This window comes from Vulpes lagopus, chromosome 23 (assembly GCF_018345385.1).
Source record: "Vulpes lagopus strain Blue_001 chromosome 23, ASM1834538v1, whole genome shotgun sequence".
NCBI lineage: Eukaryota > Metazoa > Chordata > Mammalia > Carnivora > Canidae > Vulpes > Vulpes lagopus.
This window is the reverse complement of record NC_054846.1, coordinates 39,784,474-39,797,501: the sequence shown is the minus strand read 5'-3', so window position 1 is coordinate 39,797,501 and position 13,028 is coordinate 39,784,474. Positions and strand designations below refer to the sequence as shown.

The following is a 13,028-nucleotide window of genomic DNA, read 5'->3' as shown; positions in this document are numbered from 1 at the left end:
TTGAAAAAAATTATTCAGAAAATTTATATAGGAAAATAACATCAATTGACAGTAAACAACATATTAAGCTTCAGGAAAGGTAGTGAAAAAGGTGGTGAAAAAGATGATGGCATAAGGTAGTTGGTTTTCTCTAAAGAAGGATTTCCAGAAGGCCTCAGTGGAAAAGGATAGCAGCAGTAGAATGAGTAAGAAGGAGGAGAATATAGCAGTATAGACTTAAAAGCATGATGGGGCTAACTGATTGGAGATGCATATGTTTTGTTCAGGCGACAGAGCAAAGGCATGTAGTTCCAGGTCTTTTGGCAATTCCCAGGTCGTAAGAGGCCTCTGGTGGTCACTTTCTGTGAATGATACTGTACACTTAGCTCAAGTCAAACCCCTTTCCTTACCTTCTAGCCTGGTGACCTCTCTTCATATTTCATGACCCACCTCAAATGTCACTTTCTCTGAAACTCTTCACTCTTCCCCAAGTGACCTTAGCAGGCTTGATTATTTCTTCTTCTAAGTTTCCACCGTATATTGGTATTCCTGTGTCATTGTAAGTAAAATATTCCCACTCTACAGTGGAATTCAAAGACATGGACATGATTTTCCTAAGGGGACCCAGGTTTTCTGACTCCCAAGATCAGTACAATTTCATTATATCACTGCTCCCCTTCTCCTCCAGGAACAGAGAGGAACCTCATGACTACAAACTTCTAGCCACTATAGGAATTTGTTTGTTCATTTGGTTAAGAAAGTGTGTAAAGGCCTGTGTTAGGTAAGGTTTGGAGTGAAGGGAGAGAGACTTTGCAAAGTAGAATTCAGTCCCCTTTTTTCAACATCTTACTTTTCCAACAGATCACCCACCTTGATTTTCTCCTGCCCTCCTTCCCACAGGCTTATTTAAAGAGATCCTTTCTTGTTCTAATGGTAGTTCTGTTATCTGTGCTCCAAAGTCCTGACTCACAGTTCTACTCAACAAGGGCAAATACCTAAAAAAATAAAATGTATGTTTGAGAAGGAAAAAAAGGACAACTACCACTACCCTCTGTGTCCTGTATCAATATCATCCCCTCCTTCCTTGCCTTTATATTATAAAGATTGAGGTTAAGATTGTGGTTGAGGGGAAGCCACGACTCTATGTCTCTACTTTGTGCCTTCATTTATTGCCAGCTCACAGCAACCAGATGCCTCTTTGCCATGCCAGCAACTGGCCAGTGCCTTAGCTGGCATCCATATCATTAGACCCAGAGGACTCTTTGTTGACATGCCATGGTATCTGCCATTGTTGAGGATTCCCGTCTTTACACTTACATTAACTATGGATGACATTCTTGACCACTTTTTGTTTTTTCTTTTTGCCCATATCTCCTGCCAAAGGATGAACCTGGGCAGCCATATTTTATACCTAAGATCACAGGTGATAGGAGTGGGAGTAGAGACACCTGGTCATAGTAGCCTAGATCCCTGATTTGACCTGACTCAAAAAGAAGCGTCAGACCTATCAGATTCTCTTTCTTAGGAATTAGAAATAGAAAACACTGGCATGGGAGCTAAAAGGTCATGATGTACAAAGAGATTCTGGAAGCAACATTTGACCTTGTGAAACCAAAATTGTGAGGGTCAGAAACTACAAATGAGCAGAGGAAGAGATCCTGAAACAGAAGAAAGAGAGAATACAGAAAGAAACAGGCCATAAGATTCAGGGAGGTGGAGAGGACACGTGACCCCCAAGAACCTCCTTCCCAGAAGCCAAAAGAGCCACTTCTCTAGAGTTTTCTCCTTCCACTGTTTGTTCCCTCCCAACCTTCTTTGCAGACTGTTCTCTATTTGTCATTTAAATATATTTGTTTTTCCTTTGAATGCTCTGTGTTGGGCTTTTTTCAATCCACACACTTTTCAAGAAACGTCATGGCCTCCACAACTGCCTGTGTCTCAAGAGGCCCACTCAGATTTAATTTTTAGGCTAACTCTCGCTCCTGAATCTCTCTCCTGAGCTTTTAGTCATGTTTACCCAACTGCCTGATGGACATTGCCATTCCCCATGGCTGTTCCCCTAGCATCTCAAGATCAACATGTCCAAAATTAAACTTTCCTGTCAAACCAGCTAAAATCACCCTAGACTCCTCCCTCCATCCAAATCATTTAAATATGAAGTCATTGTCATTCAACCACTTACATTTCTCCTCACCATCTCTCCTCTCCTCGCTCCTGCTACTCTCTCACTCGGTTCAGGGCCTCATAAGTACCCACCTGGTTTCCTTGGCATCAGCCTCCTACCCCTGCCTGTAACTCTTCTATGGCCTTCCCATTTTCTTACAGGAAAATCCAAGCTCTTTAACATGGCATCCTAGTCTTCCATGATGCTTTTCCTGGTTACTTCATCAACACAATCTTTGGCTGCACTCCATCTACCACAGTTCCAAAGCATCTAGACTTTCTGTGATTCCCACAATATCTCAAGTGTTGCCTCCATCTGGACTTTGCCTTCGCTGATCCCTCTTCCAGGAGAGCTAACATCCCTTTCTCTTCTAGTCAACACTTTTCCTACATCATCCTTCAATATTTATGATCCTGCCTCCACATATAATCACTATCTTTTTTTATTATGTCCCGACTTCACTGTGTACAGAGGAACATGACACTATTGCACTTACTTTTAAATGGTTTGTATTTCTCTGTCCATTCCTGGAGGGGTAGAAAACATACCATTTTTACTGTTTGTCCTATGCCTAGCAGTGAATACGTTCAGAACATGCTGTGGAGAAAAGGAAGGAAATGAACACAGTGATCCTCCATGGGGAAAATACTGCCTTTCCTCTGAGAGAAAAGAATAATGCCAGGTAAGTGAAGCCATGAAATTTTATGGTCATGATTAAAATGCCTACCAAGAGCAACAACAAAATTCTTCTCCTACCCAAGAGCAAGAAAAGGCACCATCCTCTTTCTCAGAAAGTGTAATGTCACCTCAGTAATTAGAAGTGGAAACCTCTAAAAGGTAGGCAGTCTGTTTCCCAACTGAGCAAGATGAAACAATTTCCCGAACTAAACAGAGCCCTGGACTAAACAGAAGCCATTAAAAATATAAAGATTTTACATCTACAGTCCTATCTTTATGAGAATATCAGGGATATGAGGCTGGAATTCACTCCATTTAGGTCCTGATAAACAAAGTGAAAATGGAGCCCATCACAGAGAAAGGTCCCAGTATCCTGGCGGACACAGGCAGGAAAGACTGTCACAGCTGATAAGAGTGCTAAAGAGTCAATTAGTCCCTAATTACCTGAGCAGCCCCTGCTGCTGCCTGGCTTGAGGACAGTTTAAATAGGAATGTCTCTTAGGAACAACAATCTCTGTTTAGGATGTAATGAATGACTTATTCAATCCAGGATGGGAGAGGATCTCATTGCTCTAGACTGGGTCCCCGCGGCTGAAGTGCTAAAGAGATCCAGGCTGTGAGCCTGCATCTGAATATCAGATATGGCATCCTTACTGTTGGCCCATGGTGTCTAAGTGCGTGATCATGCACCACCCACCAGTCTAGGAGTGAAGGAGACTGGCTACAGCCTTGGAGACACATGATGGAGGAGACACAGAGCCTGTGGAGGGCGCCCTGAAGAAGGCACAGGAAATAGGGAGGGGCCCTTTCAAAAAGGGCTCCACTGGCCAAGGGCTCAGCACTTAACAGCTTCTGGGGAGAGAAGAAGGACCTCAGAGAAAATGCCTGTTAGACTGGTAAATGCAAGCTGAATATTCTTTTTTTAAAAAAATATTTTTAATTTTTTTCAACTTATTTATTTATGATAGAAAGAGAGAGAGAGAGAGAGAGGCAGAGACACAGGCAGAGGGAGAAGCAGGCTCCATGCACCGGGAGCCCGACGTGGGATTCGATCACGGGTCTCCAGGATCGTGTCCTGGGCCAAAGGCAGGTGCCAAACCGCTGCGCCACCCAGGGATCCTAAGCTGAATATTCTAATCAAGAGTGGGAAGCTGTTTGGGCTTCTGCACTGTTGAGAATGATGGTCTTCCTTGACACATCCCAGGGGAGTTGGGGGTAGGCAATGCATCGTTCCTCCCTGGGCCATTCTTCTGCCCCAGGGCTCCAGGCAGAGTTTAATTGGATGCTTGCTCATGTTTCCTCTGTGTGAAATAGTCTCTTCCCGTTCTAGTTACTGCTTTCTTGTTTTCCAGGTATCCTCATATGCATCAATTCCTGTGGGAAGCATTTGCTGATACTCGGCCCACACCTCCACCACCATCCAAGTGAAGGGTAAGAACATTATCTTTCTCCCATGTATGCTCATTAGGGCACATAGACTGTAAATTGCCATGCTTACTTCCTTATCTGCCTAGTGGAACCTAAATTCCCCAAAAGTGGGAACCATGTGACATACCTTTGAATCTCCAGATTCTGACCTGCAGCATTGTCTAATCTCACATGTTTAATAAAAGCTTTTGAACCTTTCTTAATAAGATGCAATAATATACAATATATTATAATTATATATAGTATAAGATGAAATAAGGCAGAGCTGGTAATATTGCAGTAGTCTAAACTGAAGCCATAAGACACTTTTAATGGGAGACAACCTAAGCAGTAGGTCTGTGAAATGGGAGTACAGAGGACAAAACCAATTTCTGTGCCACAGACCCCTTTGGCCATCTGGAAATATCTTTGGGCCCCTTCTCAAACATTTTTTTTTCTTTTTTTTTAAATATTTTCTTTTAAATACAAACTGAAATACATAATACGACAAAGCAAACCAATCATATTGAGATCATTACTAAAAGAATTTTTTAAAGTTATTATTTAGTAATATGTGTATGTTTCTTTATTAACTCAGAGAATAAAAAGATCAAGTAGCAGTTCTAAAAACTGATTTTTAAGTAACAATAAATGTCAACAAACAGTATTTGAAGATACTGGCCACAACTGTAATGTGACATGAAAATATCTGACCTTCTGTTGGCAAGAGTTGCAGGTACTGCCAATACTGCTGAGGTTTGTTGTCCACATTTCTAATGGAAGGAAACCCTAAATTAGAATTAGCAATTAGTGAAAATAAAGAAGTACATTTTCTCCAAGATCCAAGACATGGGTGCCCTGAATTCTATCTGTGGGTCCCCTGGGGTATAAACCCCCTGTCTGTGGAACACAGGAAAACAAAACACCTAAAATAACTACCAAGAATAGCAGTTCTTTCATCTTGGAGAAATGGTATCTTCTTAAATCAGTGCAGGTCTTTATCTACATTCTATAGTAAACAACTGTTTCAGAGGGACTTAGGTTTCTGAAGATAGCAGTATTCACTTTATTTATGTAAAATATAACAGTTTACAAGACTTACTAGAAAACCACAATAATAATAGCAGGGTAGTAATTTGTTTAAGGATAGTTATATAGATGAATGGCACAAACTAGTGAACTCAGAAATCGACCCACACTTGTTTGGTCAGTTGACTTTAGACTAAGGTGCCAAAGCAGTTCAGAGGGTTTAAATATTTTTTTCAACAAGTGTTGCAAACAACTGCCTCTCAGAATGAAAAACCAAAAAAGCTTAATTAACCCTTACCACATACAAGTGGTAAGCATACAAGTTACTCAAAATGGATCTTTGTCCTGAATGTAAAAAACTACTAGAAGAAAACATAGAAAAAAATATTTGTGACCTTGGGTTAAGGAAAGGTTTCTAGGCACCAAAAACATGAACCATAAGTGAATATTTCACAAATTAGACTTCACCAGATTTAAAATGTATGCCCTTTAAAAGACACTGTTAAGAAAATGAAAAGACAAAAAATAAAATAAAATAAAAAAAGAAAATGAAGAAATAAGCCACAGATTGGTTTAAAAAAAAAATTTTTTTTGCAAAGCTCCTACAGGATAAAGAGTTTGTATTCAGAATACATAAACAATTAGACAAAAAACTCAGTTAAAAGAGAGGCAAAAGATGTGAACAAATATTTCACCAAGGAAGATACACAAGTAGCAATGAACACATATAAGGATATTTATAATTATTCATCAGGAAAATATGAATTAAAAGCACAAGGAGACAGGGAGATACCACTATACAACCTTTCAAATGATTAAAAATTAAAAGGATTGATAATATTGTTAGAGACCACATAAAACAACGAGAGTTCTGAATGCTCATGCAAATGCAAATGATAGTTATTTTGGAGAACAGTTTGGCATATTTTTATAAAGTTAAACATATACTTACCATATGACCCAATAATCCCACTCATAGACATTTGCCCAAGAGAAATGAAAACATACGTTCACACAGCAAATGTTAATAGTTCCTTTATTCCTACAGCTGAAAGTCTATCACCAGCAGAATGGATAAAATTATTGTGATATATTCATACGATGGAATACTTCTTAGCAACAACAAGCAATGAACTACACATTCATGCAACAACATGGATGGATTTCAAAAGCATTACCCTAAGTGGCTAAGTGAAATAAGACAGACACAACAGATTACATTCTGTATGGTTCCATTTACGTAACATTCTAGAAACGTCGAAACTGTAGAAACAGAAAACAGATTGATCACTGGTTGCCAGGGGGCTGTGGATAAAGGAAGGGATTGTCTACAAAGGGGCATAAGGAACATCCTGGGGTGATGAAAATGGCCCATATGTTTGTCAAATTTATTAAACAGTACACTTAAAAATAGGGTGAATATTATTGCATATAAATAATTGTACCTCAGTAAAACTTGACTTTTAAAAAAATTCTAAAGTTTTATCTTGGAATTATCTTGGAATCATAAGACATTATGAATGATATTTTGTTACTAGACCTAAATTGTCCTTTCAGGGAATACAGCCTTAGAATTTTCCCTCAAAATGAAAGACATTTGTGCATATTCTATAGAGGGGAACAAATATGCATTGGCTCAGTGTCTTGTTGAGTTTGTATGCTATTTGGAAATTGGATTGCTTTGACAAATTACTTGCTAGCCAGGAAAAGCATTAAAGGATTATTTGTCCACCACAATTTCAAATTTTCCCCTAATGATAAAATCATTTGAAATAAAAGGTGGCAGCCAAAGTAGTTTTACTCAGGGAGGTATTATTTCATATATAGACATGTAAGAAACAGTATAAGCAAGAAGAGGAAATATAGTCTAATTTTTAAATTGTTACACTTACTTTAAGTATTATAAATAACAGCAGCAAACGATTTCAGTCCTAAATAGCACATATTTCAGATTTCCTTATAAGTGCTTCTCAACTTAAAGACTTGAAATCACATGTGAATGTGGGTGTTTAAACTTCACTTTGCAATTTGAATCTTTACTTTTCAGGCCACTTTAATGCCTATTTTAATGCTTAATTGTTTGAGGATACTGTTGGATTATATCGTTGTTTTTACCTGTTTGTGTGCTCTAATGTTTTCCTACTGTGCTATAGAATATTTTGCTTTAATAGCATTCTATGTATTTCAAGAATTTCTTTGTAAATAAGTGATGTGTCTTTCAATAAAACAACTTGGGGAAGCCTCAAAATCTTCATAAAAGCAGTGTCCTTCATTTACTTGTTAATAGAACATTGTCTGTCTTATCCAAAATAATTTTTTTCATTCATAGTTCATAGATTGAAGAACCAACTACCACTTACATTTTAAATGAGTTCCTGTGTAACTGCCAAATTAAATGAATTAATTTTTACCTTTGGGCCTTGTATTGTCATAATATTAGTTATTGTTTTAATGAACTGGTGATAATTTATTTTATTTTTTTTATTCAATTTTTTACCAGAAAGTCCAAACTAACTTCAAATATGTTTCATTTTTTCCAAAGATATGTTTGATCTCCAAATAAGTGATTACTGTGTTTACATGATGTCTATTCTTTTGTATATCTAGATCTGCTGCTAATGCACTAGCTACTAGCCATATGGGCTTTATTTACATTAGTTAAAATGAAATAAAAGTTCCATTTCTCAGTCACTAGACAAATTTCATGTGGTCAATAGCCATATGTGGTTTGTGTTTATCCTATTAGAGGGCACAGATATGTAATACTTCATCATTGCCATAGTTCTATTGGAAAAGGGGGACTAAATCAGGGTCAGGAAACTTTTTTAAGGGCTAAGTAGTAATATTTTAGAATTTATGGGCCAACAAACAAAACTGAGGTTGCTATTTAGGTACTTAAATTACCATTTGAAAAATATATCCACTTACAGATAGAAGAAGAAAAAAATCAACATTCTTAACTTGATGGCTGTAAAAAGCAGGCAACAGGCTGGATTTGAGCCATGGTTTGCCTACCCCTGGTGTAGATCTTTCAGTCCTTGATTCATTAAACATATCTTAGCCAATGTGCTAAATATTAAGCAAAGTGTAGTGAACAAGAAAACATAGTTCCAGACCTTATGGAATTCAGAATATAATAGGAAAAGCTAACAAAAATTGCACAGTTAATCAATTATATATATAACAAAAATTGCACAGTTAATTATATATATATATATTGTAAAGATTTTATTTATTTATTTGACAGAGAAGGAGAGAGAGAGAGCACAGGCAGGGGAGGAGCAGAGGGAGAGGGAGAAGCAGGCTCCCCACCGAGCAGTGAGCCCTTTGTGGGGCTCCATCCCAGGACCCCAGGATCATAACCTGAGCCGAAGGCAGAAGTTTAACTGACTGAGCCACCCAGGCGCCCCTAATCAATTATTACAATTTAACAAATAAAATGAAAGAGATAAATAGGATGTTATAAAAGGAACAGAGGAACCTAAACTTGTATGAAAGACTGACTTGCTAAAATTATAAATTATCTGCAACTAATATTAATTTGTAATATATGGCAACTACTCTTTATTATAGACTTTCTAGTTGGACTAGAAAATGTGAGAAAGATGCTATAAAAACTGACAGATCTAGATAATATTTCTAAATAGATTTATGTTTAAATACATGACATTCCTGTATACCATCTGTCTGTTTTATATATGTGAGGTAATAGTACATCTACAAAATGTATTTGCTAAAATAACATTTATTGATGTTTGGTGGTTTATTTTCCTCTACTAGAATCTTTTATAAGAATTAAAGTGTATAAATTAAATGGTCCCTTGTACCCAGGAAAACTTTGCGGCAAATTAACTTATAAAATGGCCCCAGTTTCCTTTCAATTGTTTATAATCAAAATTTGAATTGAGCCTCCGTTAAACAAAACAATATGATGCTACTTTAACAATTTTTTTAGAACCTACCTTTTTTTTTCATTATGAGAACTCAGTATATAAATCAGCAAAATAAAATAAAATAAAATAAAAATTTATGCTGTACTATCTTCCCATGTATTGACAATGTTCCTCAAGATCTTACTTGGTTTTCTGAGACTTTAATTGCACTTTGCAGTTCATAGAAAGGTGGCCTCTTTTATTGTGATGTCAAGAACTTTAGATAAATCTGTTTAACCACTGAGCATGTGAGAGAGACCTGAGTGAGCAGAAGCCATTCTCAATGGAGCTCACGCCTCGACTGACAAATAGGCCAAGCTGAAGTGGTTCAGAGATTACGTCATGGGCCACATACCTGCTTTGTTTCAATAAATAAACCCCAGGCTGTGAAATATGGCTGATTATACATCGAGATGAGGATGAACTAAAGGGAATGAAAGATTTTCTGAGGTCATGACATAGAGTTTTAATTCTTCAATTTCACTGTAGTTAACAGGCCCAGGAACTCCTGCTTCTGCCGATCTAGGTTTAAGTTGTTCTTTTAGGGTGACAAATGAGGTACACCAAGAAGCTAGAATTTCACATTCCCTTCATGGCTTCTTAGAACAGTGCATGTTGGGATAAAGCCAAGAATAGTGGCGTTTAAAAACCAGTTTAAAAAAAAAACAAAAAACAGTGACCGAATCCATCAAGAAATGATTTCCACTTTTGAGTCACTCGCTGCTGCTCAGCTCTTCTATCACATTCACACAGTTTTCAGCACAGAGCTGCTACTATTATTCTTTAATTCAACTGTGTATATAAATTAAAGATTCTGGCTCCTTCAAGGCAGATATTCTGAATTCATCCTTACTGAGAGAGACAAAAATGTTAACCTACTTAATCCAGATTGAAGGCCCCAAGCAGGAATCAGTTCTTAATGTCATCTGGGGTGGAGTCATACAACTGGCATACATTTACTGCATGGAGCATGGGACTTCTTCAGAGCGCCCAGTGGCCAGTCTGTAGATGGGCTCATCCTGGGCTTCCTCCATCTGAGATTCCTTTGGTCTCCAGGACAGAGCCTGACCCTCTTCACTCACACGGTACCATCACCGTGGAAACCAAGGTTGCTCCTGTGATGGTTTCCATTTGCTGGAATCTTAGACACAGGACAGGTGCTTATACAGAAGTGGAAGAGGGACACAGTCGGCTGCTGCAATCGTAGGAGGTGGTGAGGTAGGAGCAAATAATTGGCTGCCTTGAATCTCCCCCACCCTTTGTTTCTGTAATAGCACCTGTGTCAGTTGGATCAGTGTGTCCTAATCCTTATGCTTGAGACTCCACTGTACCAAGACATCACTTGGCACTTGGCACAGGTTCAGACTACTTGCATTTTATCCACTATTATCATCAATCACCGAGACCCTTCACATTTCCTTTTAAGTCCTTTAGCCCAGAAGAAATCTAAAAGATTTGCTGGGGTCTCTTTTCCCCAGCAGAAGCTCCCTGCCTCAGCCAAGATGAATTCTCAAACCGTAAGCAAAATGATGGCCAACAATTGCCAGCTTATTTCAGAAAGTGGTTCTCCTTTCTCTGGAATTTTTCTTTATCCTATTTCCTTACTCTCTGATATCATTTAAAATATGTGTTTTATAGTTTTTATCCTTTTTTTTTTGGTTTTGCAGTGAATGTGTTGACTTGTCACAACCTGTTCTATCCTGCCTGAAAGCAGATGTATTAAATTTAACATGTTGACATTTGTTTAATCCACCTAATTAATGCCTCTGTTCTGTACAGCAAAACAGAAACCTATCACAATGTAGTCTCTTTGGTGAAGGGACATAAATGAGTATAAAGTTGTGCTTTGTAGAATTTGAAAACAAAGTATAATCATATTTCTTGGCATATATTTGAAGATACCACAAAAAGACACAAAACTGTTTTAAAAAATCAAAAGTGTGCAAAAAAACAAAAGTTGAAAGTTGTCCGATTATGATGACCTATCTTTTTTAATACGGTGACAAATATAAAGTTTAAATATATTTGTTATTATTTACTAATATGTTTTATTAAGATATTTACTTTATGAATAAAATGTTTAGGAACTCACTTTCCACCTTCATTTATATTCTTTTAAACTTTGAGCAGCAGGGCTCAAAGGAAAAGATTGAAGCTTGTTAACTGTTTTCACACATCTCCTTCCTGTCCACTTCACGTACACACACTGCCACCCACACATACAGACACAAATGTCATTTAACCGCATGTGAATTTTGCCAGCCTACTCTATTCTGTTGGATGCTGTAAAGGCACAGATTAATATTCTTACCTATCCTGTGATTTTTTTTAATATAACCTTTTTATTTTGGAATAATTTTAGATTTACAAAAAAGTTCCAAAAATAGAATTCCTGTATGCCATAACACCCAAGTTTCCTCTAATGTTAACATCGTAAAGTCCCACAGTGCATTTGTCAAAGCTAAGAAGCCAACATCGGTACATTACTATTAACACCAGGCTTTATTCCTACTTCCAACAGTTTTCCACTAGTATCCTTTTTTCTGTTGTATGATATAATCCAGGATACCACATTATATTTAGTGTTTTGTGATTTTGTGTCAATTGATGTCTTATAAAGCTCCACATTTAAGAATTCAGTGTCTGTTTGTCCTTATATATAAGTATTTAATTTCGTTTGAGCATTGTTTTCGAGTGCCAAAATGCCATGTTTTTCACACTCCAAGCTCCTAAGCAGGCCTCTGAAGACAACTTGTCCTTTATTTATGACACTATATATTAAACTAACTGAAAATATTCAAAATAATGCTTACTTTGTGCAGAGTCCATGAACTCCAACCAGAACACATAAAAGTCAAATTTGAGCAATAAATTTTGATTGATTTTGAAATTCCATTTAAGGCGCTATTTTCTGAATAGATCCTCATGGAAAATATTTTAAAATATTGTTTTATAAAAAGTTGTTTCCTATGGGATCTAAAAGTTCTTTAGGTAGATTTTTTTGTAAAATATCTGAACAGTTTAAATACTATTTCAGATTGTCAGAATGACGAATGTTTGTTAATTACTTTATTACAATGATTTCGCATTCAAGTCTCAGTACTCTGAACATAATTTTTTTTTCATTTCAACTAAACAACTGGCATTTTCCTGTTTTGTTCTTTTCCTCATTGTGTACTTTGAACCACTTTCAAATTTAAAAAGGGCTTTTTATTTAGGGGCTATTAGTGAATGTGCATAAGCCATTATATTCAGTGAAATAAGCATTGTGTGATTGAAGATTAAATAAGGGAACGGATTATGGTTCCATTAAAGGCATCAAGATATTCCTGGAAAAGCTATGAAAATATGCTTTTCCATTAAGGAAGAACACTTATCAATGGTGCTGGTCTGGGTAGAGATTGCCTACTATAATATAAAGCAGACATTTCTTATAAGGCTCATGAGGAGGGCATTAGGCTTAAACATAGTGTAACTATCTGCCAGGTAGGAATTCAACATCTAAAGGTTAACTTTGTAACTGGCGTCAACTACAGATGATGCAGAGCTTGACACCAGTTAGAGGGTGCAGCCGTGATTCTCATTAAAGGTCTGGACCTAGAGATCCACTTGGAAAAGTTTGGAATTAAGATGATTTAGCCTTGAGAAAAAATTGCTTAAGTATGGGTCACACCCTTGTGTTTTGAAGTCTTAGTTTGTTTGACCCAGAGGACAAGTTTTATTTGTTTATTTGTTTTTAGTATTTGAGTTAATTGTTGAACTTTTAAATATTGGGAAATTACACTATAAAAATGTGAATTGCACTCATTTCTACATGTCAGTAATAAGCTAGAGATGAG

At 37.0% G+C, this 13,028-nt stretch overlaps 1 protein-coding gene across 17 annotated transcripts in view; it reads left to right on the top strand.

Moving 5' to 3' along the window:
• The window catches only part of METTL25 (methyltransferase like 25), a 150,818-nt gene that overhangs the window by 117,919 nt on the left and 19,871 nt on the right, over positions 1 to 13,028 (top strand). For 10 of the 17 annotated variants that reach the window (XR_005985343.1, XR_005985344.1, XR_005985340.1 and 7 more), the window contains 2 exons: positions 2,719 to 2,825; positions 4,174 to 4,252. The gene's annotated coding sequence lies outside the window, so the exon portion shown is untranslated. Of the gene's footprint in view, positions 1 to 2,718; positions 3,718 to 3,789; positions 4,253 to 6,305; positions 8,528 to 13,028 lie in introns of those variants that run through there. The other 7 variants (XR_005985349.1, XR_005985348.1, XR_005985339.1 and 4 more) reach the window with 7 other exon arrangements.